The sequence below is a fragment of the Anoplophora glabripennis genome, unplaced genomic scaffold (genome assembly GCF_000390285.2).
Source record: "Anoplophora glabripennis isolate ALB-LARVAE unplaced genomic scaffold, Agla_2.0 scaffold33, whole genome shotgun sequence".
NCBI classification, from domain to species: domain Eukaryota; kingdom Metazoa; phylum Arthropoda; class Insecta; order Coleoptera; family Cerambycidae; genus Anoplophora; species Anoplophora glabripennis.
The window spans coordinates 1,561,987-1,569,690 of NW_019416463.1; the positions used below are offsets into that span (position 1 = coordinate 1,561,987).

Sequence of the window (7,704 nt, forward strand, 5' to 3'; positions counted from 1 at the left end):
ACCCATTATAAAGATGGAATTGCGAATAAAATAAATTCGTAGCGTGCTTCTGTTAATTTGGGGGTCCCACAGGGTTCGATTTTGGGTCCCATATTGTTTCTGCTTTATGTTAATGATTTCGCGAAAATAGTTGATGACGCTTGTTTAACAATGTATGCTGATGATACATCTCTATTAATTTCTCATGTAATAGATGAGTCGTTACAAGTCAAGTGCAATAATATACTTAATGACGTCGCTAATTGGTACGCAGCAAATTCCCTTTATTTTAACGTCAATAAAACTCATTACATAAGATTTCATAATTGGCAGAAGCAGTGTGCAGGGCTAGATCTAAACATCAATGATATCTCTATTTCTAAATGTAAGAGTGCTAAGTTTCTGGGTTTGCAACTGGACGATTCCCTAAATTGGAAGGAACAATGTAATAATTTAACATCCAAACTACATTCACTGTGTTATCTTTTTCGAAATTTGAAGCGTGTACTACCGTGGGAAACAGTCATGGGCCTGTATCATGCACAAGTCAGTTCTAGGCTGAGATATGGTATAATATTTTGGGGAAATTCCGTAAATGCGAAAAGTGTATTTGTGGCACAAAAACGTATTCTTAGATATATAGCAGGTGTAACAAGTCGACAATCTTGTAAAAATATTTTTAAGGAATATAAAATATTAACGCTTCCGAGTCTTTACATCTTTGAATTATGTGTTTTCTTTTTCAATAACAAAAATCATTTTAACAAAGTATGTGCTTTGCATACATATAAAACTAGACAATGGAATACTTTTTGTGTGCCTTATAGTAATTATAATGTGTCTGTAAAGTCTCCTTTCGTGTTTGGACCCAGGGTGTTTAATAACTTGCCCTTGGAAATAAAAATGATTGAAAATCTCGGTAGGTTTAAATCTAAGTTAAAATATTATTTAATTGACAAATGTATATATAACATTACTGAATTCTTTTAGTATAAGAATTTATGGCTTTTATCTTCCCTTTTTGTATTATTGACTATTCCCATAATTTATTGTAAAGTCTTTAAGGAAAATAAAGGTTATTTATTTATTTATTTAGATTAAAAAAATTGTTGGATTGAATTGTGCTGTATTGACTTTTATTCTCTCCTCTCTCTCTCTCTTTCCTCCAATAGATACAGGTATTTTGAACGCAGAGCCGTACTCAGGAAAAATTTTTAATGATAGCTAAAAACCTTTTTAAGTGATTACAATAGTAATATCATCTAATACAGAATTAAAAATGACTAGATTGTGTCATAACAATGGCAGCGATATATTTAAAAAAAATTATCTGATGATGGCCCGTCGAAGACGAAACGTAGGAATGTAAAAATGTTGACGCTATTGGATAGAGCGAAAAAAGTGACAATGTAAATATGAAATTTATTTAAAATTCGTTTTCAAATAAAGCCAAAAAAAAATTAAACGATTTTGCAAAATTTCGGGTTTTCGGATTTTGCGTCAACAGTAGACTTTGCAGTTAATACTTTATATTGCTGAAATCTCAAATCATCCTGAACTAATTTATTATTTGTGCATTTGTAATTCGACTTCGATGTTTATAGCAATACTGTACAAAAATAAAATTTTGGGTCAAACAATGAGACAGTTTTTTCATTATTTTTTTCCGTAGAATTGAATGGTGTAATCAGTTTTTGAATGTTTTTTAATTTAAACAAATTATCAACAATAACTGAAAAATTCATTGTTGTAAGTTATTTTTAATTTTTTTGCATTTTTGAGCATGTTTTTGAAATGTTATTACAGATGTTTTTATTTCACCAGAGTATATGTCAAAACGAAAAAAAATTATTACCGGCAGAACTCTGTACGATGATTTTTTTAAGTAGAATTTTTCTTTAAAAAAAAGTGTTTCAGACCGAAAAAAATGAATATCTCAGAAACTTCTTGATTTTTTTATCTAAAAAAATTTGAGGTTATTTAAAACAGAGAAAGGTATACTTTCACCAAGTTTCGTCGAAATTAAATTATTTTTGGGGAAATGAGAAATATAAAACGAAAAATCAGAAAAATACCTGTTTTTCGCATTTTTCTCGGAAATTTTCAGGTTATGTTAAAAAGTGACCTCTACAAAAGTTGTAGACTTTTGCATGATCTACAACTTTTGTATAGGATACTTCTTTGTTTGACGTGAACTTTCGCCAGAAATCCCAATGATACAATTTTTCATAACTTTTCAACCCCCCAAATCAACCCTCCGCCGCCCCTGCTCGCGCATTTATTTTTTTTAGGTTTATTATAAGCCCTTTTACCATTTCCACTTATAAAAGTCCAGGTAACAATTATTTTTTTCTCCAAGTGTAATTTGGTTGGACTAAAAGAAAACAAAACAAACAAAAAATTAACTTATTTGCAGTTTGTTTAGTTACAAGATTGCTAGATGAACTAATTGCAACTTTCCAAGTATCGAGACGTATTCACGTTTTGAAATTCTTGCCCCGAGTTTTTTTTATTGTCTGGTAAAGAAACAGTCCCCTAGTCGCTGCTCAGTTATTAGTCCATTGAAATGAAGGCTGAACCNGTACTACATTTATTTACGATTTGCATACATAATAAGCTTTTATTACTCTCTTTCATTTCTAAACCGACTATAGGTTAGGATAACTGCCTTTAAGCTTCTCCTGTGTACTTCCGTTTATTCCCAATTTTGGAAGGACCGAGATACAACCTAGATTTCGTGAAATTTTGGAGTTGATTTAAGAAAAATGGCTGTAATTGCAACTGAATACGAGCCAAATTTGAACAATCTAATTATTTCAGAGCCTGTTGCTTTAGGAACAATTTGAGACCACCTTTCAACAAAATCTGTCGTTTCCTTCGAAATAAATAGACCGATCAAAATAACTCTAATTAAAGGGGAAAAAAAAAAGAAAATTGTTACCTGGACTTTTAAGTGGAAATGGTAAAGGCGCTTATGATAAACGAAAAAAAAAATAAATGCGTGAGCAGGGGCGGCGGAGGGTTGATTTGGGGGGTTGAAAAGTTATGAAAAATTATATCATTGGGATTTCTGGCGAAAGTTGACATCAAACAAAAAAGTATTCAATACAAAAGTTGTAGATCATGCAAAACTCTACAACATTTATTTGTAGAGGTCACTTTTTAACATAACCTCAAAATTTCCGAGAAAATGCGAAAAACAGGTTTTTTCTGATTTTTCGTTTTTTATTTCTCATTTCCGCAAAAATAATTTAATTTCGATGAAACTTCGTGAAAGTATACATTTCTCTATCTTAAATAACCTCAAATTTTTTTAGATAAAAAAATCAAGAAGTTTCTGAGATATTCATTTTTTTCGGCCTGAAACACTTTTTTTTCAAAGAAAAATTCTACTTAAAAAACTCATCGTACAGAATTCTGCCGTAATCATTTTTTTCGTTTTGACATATGCTTTTTGGTGAAATAAACAAAAATTGTAATCACAGCTGAAGAACATGCTCAAAAATGCAAAAAAATTAAAAATTACTTCCAGCAATGAATTTTTCAGTTATTGTTGATAATTTGTTTAAATTAAAAAATATTTAAAAACTGATTACACTATTGAATTCTACGGAAAAAAATAAAAAAAACTGTCTCATTGTTTGACCTAAAACTATTTTTATACAGTATTGCTATAAGTCGAATAGTGAATAAATAAAATAAATAATAATTTTTTTTCCGTAGGATCGATTAGTGTACTTATTTTTTTTTTAAAGTTTGATGAATTCATAGATATACAGTGTGTCCAAGATAAGGATGGGATAGCATTAGGATCTAGGAAACGGTAAAAAATACGGGGTGGCTCAGATTAGAAAAAAGTGTTTTTTTATACCTAGTTCCGGAGATATCCGGAAAAACCCGAAATTTTGCTAAATTGTTTAATATTTTCTGGCTCTATTTGAAAACGAATTTTAAAATAAATTACGTATTTACAATGCCACTTTTTTCGCTCTATAAAATGGCGTCAACATTTTTGCAATCCAACGTGTCGTCTTTGAGGGGCCATCATCGGGTTAATTTTTTTTAATACATCGCTGCTATTTTTATGACAAAATCTAGTCATTTTTAATTGTGTATTGTAAAAAGTTTTTAGCTTGTTTTAGCTACAATTTAAAAATTTTTCTGAGTACGGCTCTGAACGCTTTCAAAATATCTATTGCATGAAGTCATAACAGTATAAAAGTCAATACATGAAAAAAATTATTACCGGCAGAACTCTGTACGATTAAGTAGAATTTTTCTGAAAAAAAAAAGTGTTTCAGACCGAAAAAAATTAATATCTCAGAAATTTCTTGATTTTTTTATCTAAAAAAATTTAAGGTTATTTAAGACAGAGAAAGGTACACTTTCACCAAGTTTCGTCAAAATTAAATTATTTTTGCGGAAATGAGAAATATAAAACAAAAAATTAGAAAAAAACTGTTTTTCGCATTTTTCTCGGAAATTTTGAGGTTATGTTAAAAAGTGACCTCTACAGAAGTTGTAGATTTTTGCATGATCTACAACTTCTGTATTGGATACTTCTTTGTTTGACGTCAACTTTCGCCAGAAATCCTAATGATACAATTTTTCATAACTTTTCAACCCCCCAAATCAACCCTCCGCCGCCCCTGCTCATGCATTTATTTTTTTTTTAGGTTTATTATAAGCCCTTTTACCATTTCCACTTATAAAAGTCCAGGTAACAATTTTTTTTTCTCCAAGTGGTTGGACTATAAGGTAATTTTATCTACGACCACTAATGTAAATACTTAAAAACACACCGTCTGCGATGAATGTCCTATTACGTACGGTAAAAAAATCGCATAGTTTTCCTAGCAACCGCTTAGCAACGGTCAATACAATACTGTTTGTATTGACCGGTGCTAGGCTGTTGCTAGGAAAACTGTACGATTTTTTTACCAAGCTGTGCGATTTTTTTACCGTACGTAAAATAGGAATCTTACATTGATCGCAGACGCTGTGTTTTTAAGTATTTACAGTAGTGGCGTAGGTAAAGTATAGTACGTAATATGTGGTGTAATGCAATTACGCACGCATAGAATTACGTAACTTTTCCATTCGTGCGTAAAATGCTTTTTACAACACTTATTTATTACGTAATATACTATAATCTAATCTAAATAAGTTTATTTTCAAATAAGAAAGCTATTTTTGAAATAGAGCAGATTCATTCTAGACTGGATTCTGGATTTTTTGTAATAAACATTTTCAACAAAATTATGATTGCTTTCTCTAAGAGCGGCATTCTTAAAAAAAAATTTAAATGGATTAATAGATTTACCAAATCAAACCGAATAGCTAATAAATATTGTTCGCAATTCTAGACATTTGAGATGTAATATTATGATATATGTATTTTCTCAAAAAAACATGTATTTTATTATTAGCTTTTGTATTTTTGTATTTTGTATTTTAAAGACTAATTCAAACAAATTAAAGAAATTTGTTCTAAAAAATTTTACTAAATGATGTCAAACAATGTTCTACGCAAAATATATCCAACACAGAGCTCAGACAAAGAAGATTGCTAACTGCTGATATTGTATTACACCACGCTAATTCCTAGTAAACAGCTAGTAATAAATAATTATACAAAATAAAAAGTAAAAATTATACAGGGTGTCACCTAACGAATGTTACATACTTCAAGGGTATAATCTAGAACCCAAATGACGTTGATTTGCTTGAACTTGCTTAAACGAAACTATGGGGTACCTATGTGTTAATAAATATTGTCTAATATCTTCATAACCAAGCATAATTTCGACTTTTGATAGGCATACATTTTTTGTGTAGAATAAAATTCTCTACCTATTTCTGATAGTTAAGTGTAAAAATTTAAATGTAGAAAAAAGTTACAGAAGAATATTCACAAAGGGTTGTAGCAAAATGAACGCCCTGTATGATTTAACCTAATAGGAACATAATCACTGCATACTTCATGAAGAGAAACTAAATAACAGCAAATTTTGCTCAAATCGGTTAACTGGGTCAGCGTAGCTACAATTTTTGCTTGGGGTGGGCCCAGGCCTGCAAACTCTAGGAAGCCTCAGAAAAAAAAAAGACTTCCCGCTAGTCAATCGTTTACCAATATCAAATTTCAATACGTTTTGATTTGATTCCAAAAAAAGAGGCCGCGCAGAGACGGACTTACCGATATGACAAAGATGATATTAGATTATTTTTCTGGGGTGGGCCGTGCACACTTCTGCTCCCCCTAGCTACCTACGCCCATGAACTGGGTTCTGAGTTAACGAGAAAACAAGAAATAAAAAAAGAAACTTTAACACCCTGTAACTATTTTTTGCAACATTTTTCGATTAATCAAGTTTGGTTAAATCGATACCATTTGGGTTCTAGATAACACCCCCAAAGTATGTAACATTCGTTAGGTGACACCCTGTATATCTATATATCAATCATTTTTTTACGTATATTTACATTTTATATTTGAAGCGTACAAATGCAATAGCAGATATTTGACATTTTTTAAAAAAATGAGTTATGGATTCTCCATGTAAAAGTTACCAGGGACATGATTTTCTGACCCTTAGGAGCATAAACAGATATTTAAAGCTGTTATTGGCATACAAAATTTAGCCTTAAATGCAAAAGCAGACATTTGCGCACACATGTTACGTGCAAAAGCAGACATTTGCATTTGGACAAATCAGGTTGCAGATTTTGAATCACGTGATTTCGCAATCGTGTTTGTGTTGTTAGTAAATAGCTGAAACCAGAACGTAGTGTACCTAATAAATACGTGAAATTCGTGTGTAATAATAAGTATTATTAAAATAAACCAAGGGGATTGGGAAAAAAACAGACCGTCTTTATTTCTTCATAAACGCTTTAAAAAAAAAAGGTAATCCGGTAGAAAATCATCGTGATGAAGATGATGATATGATTATTTTAAGCGATACAGAAAACACTGATTTAAGAGTTTAATTTATTAATTTTTCCGATCTGTGGTCCTAAACAGCATTTAAATAAAAATCTTTTATATTTAAATTATTTTCCTTGGAACCTTCTTCTATTGCAACACCAAATTTTATTACCATAATAATGGACATTATAATATCAATAATGTAGATGCAAAACCAGACATTTGGAGTTACCTTAGATGCACAAGCAGACTTTTGCAAGTCTCAACTGCAAAGCAAGACATATGTAATTTTCTCAACAAAATATCTTTTTACTAACATTCAGTATATTTTTGGATGAAGAACCAACTTCGTTATTAATATTTAGGCACTTTTTGGTCAAAATTGCAGGTTGATTGATTAGATCTTGGCAGGATTTTTGCGTTTTACTCAAAACTACCTATGCATCAAATGTCTGTTTTTGCATTTATACGCTTCATTTATAATACCTATATTTATAGCAGTAGGTATAGCGACGGTTTAGACTGGGAAAATTTCAGGGACAGTGAGAAAGTCGATGTCCTTTGTCGGCATAGATCAAAGGTTGGCGCCGCAATGTGGTAATTGGATTTATACAGGTGTGTCCTTGGTGAATATACGGGGGATCCCAGATTAGCGGTAAATTATAATTTAAGATCAACAAAAAAAAAATAATAAAATATATTGATAACATATGTTTTATTATTGGTGATAATTTGAAAATTAAATAATATGAAAAACGTTTGCGGAGAAAGGATTGGTCGGGTGGGGATGGTCGGGG

At 30.9% G+C, this 7,704-nt stretch overlaps 1 protein-coding gene across 1 annotated transcript in view; it reads right to left on the reverse strand.

Annotated features, from left to right (window-relative positions):
• The window catches only part of LOC108912678 (tetratricopeptide repeat protein 39C-like), a 26,207-nt gene that overhangs the window by 6,929 nt on the left and 11,574 nt on the right, over nucleotides 1-7,704 (reverse strand). The gene's annotated exons all lie outside the window — the stretch shown is intronic.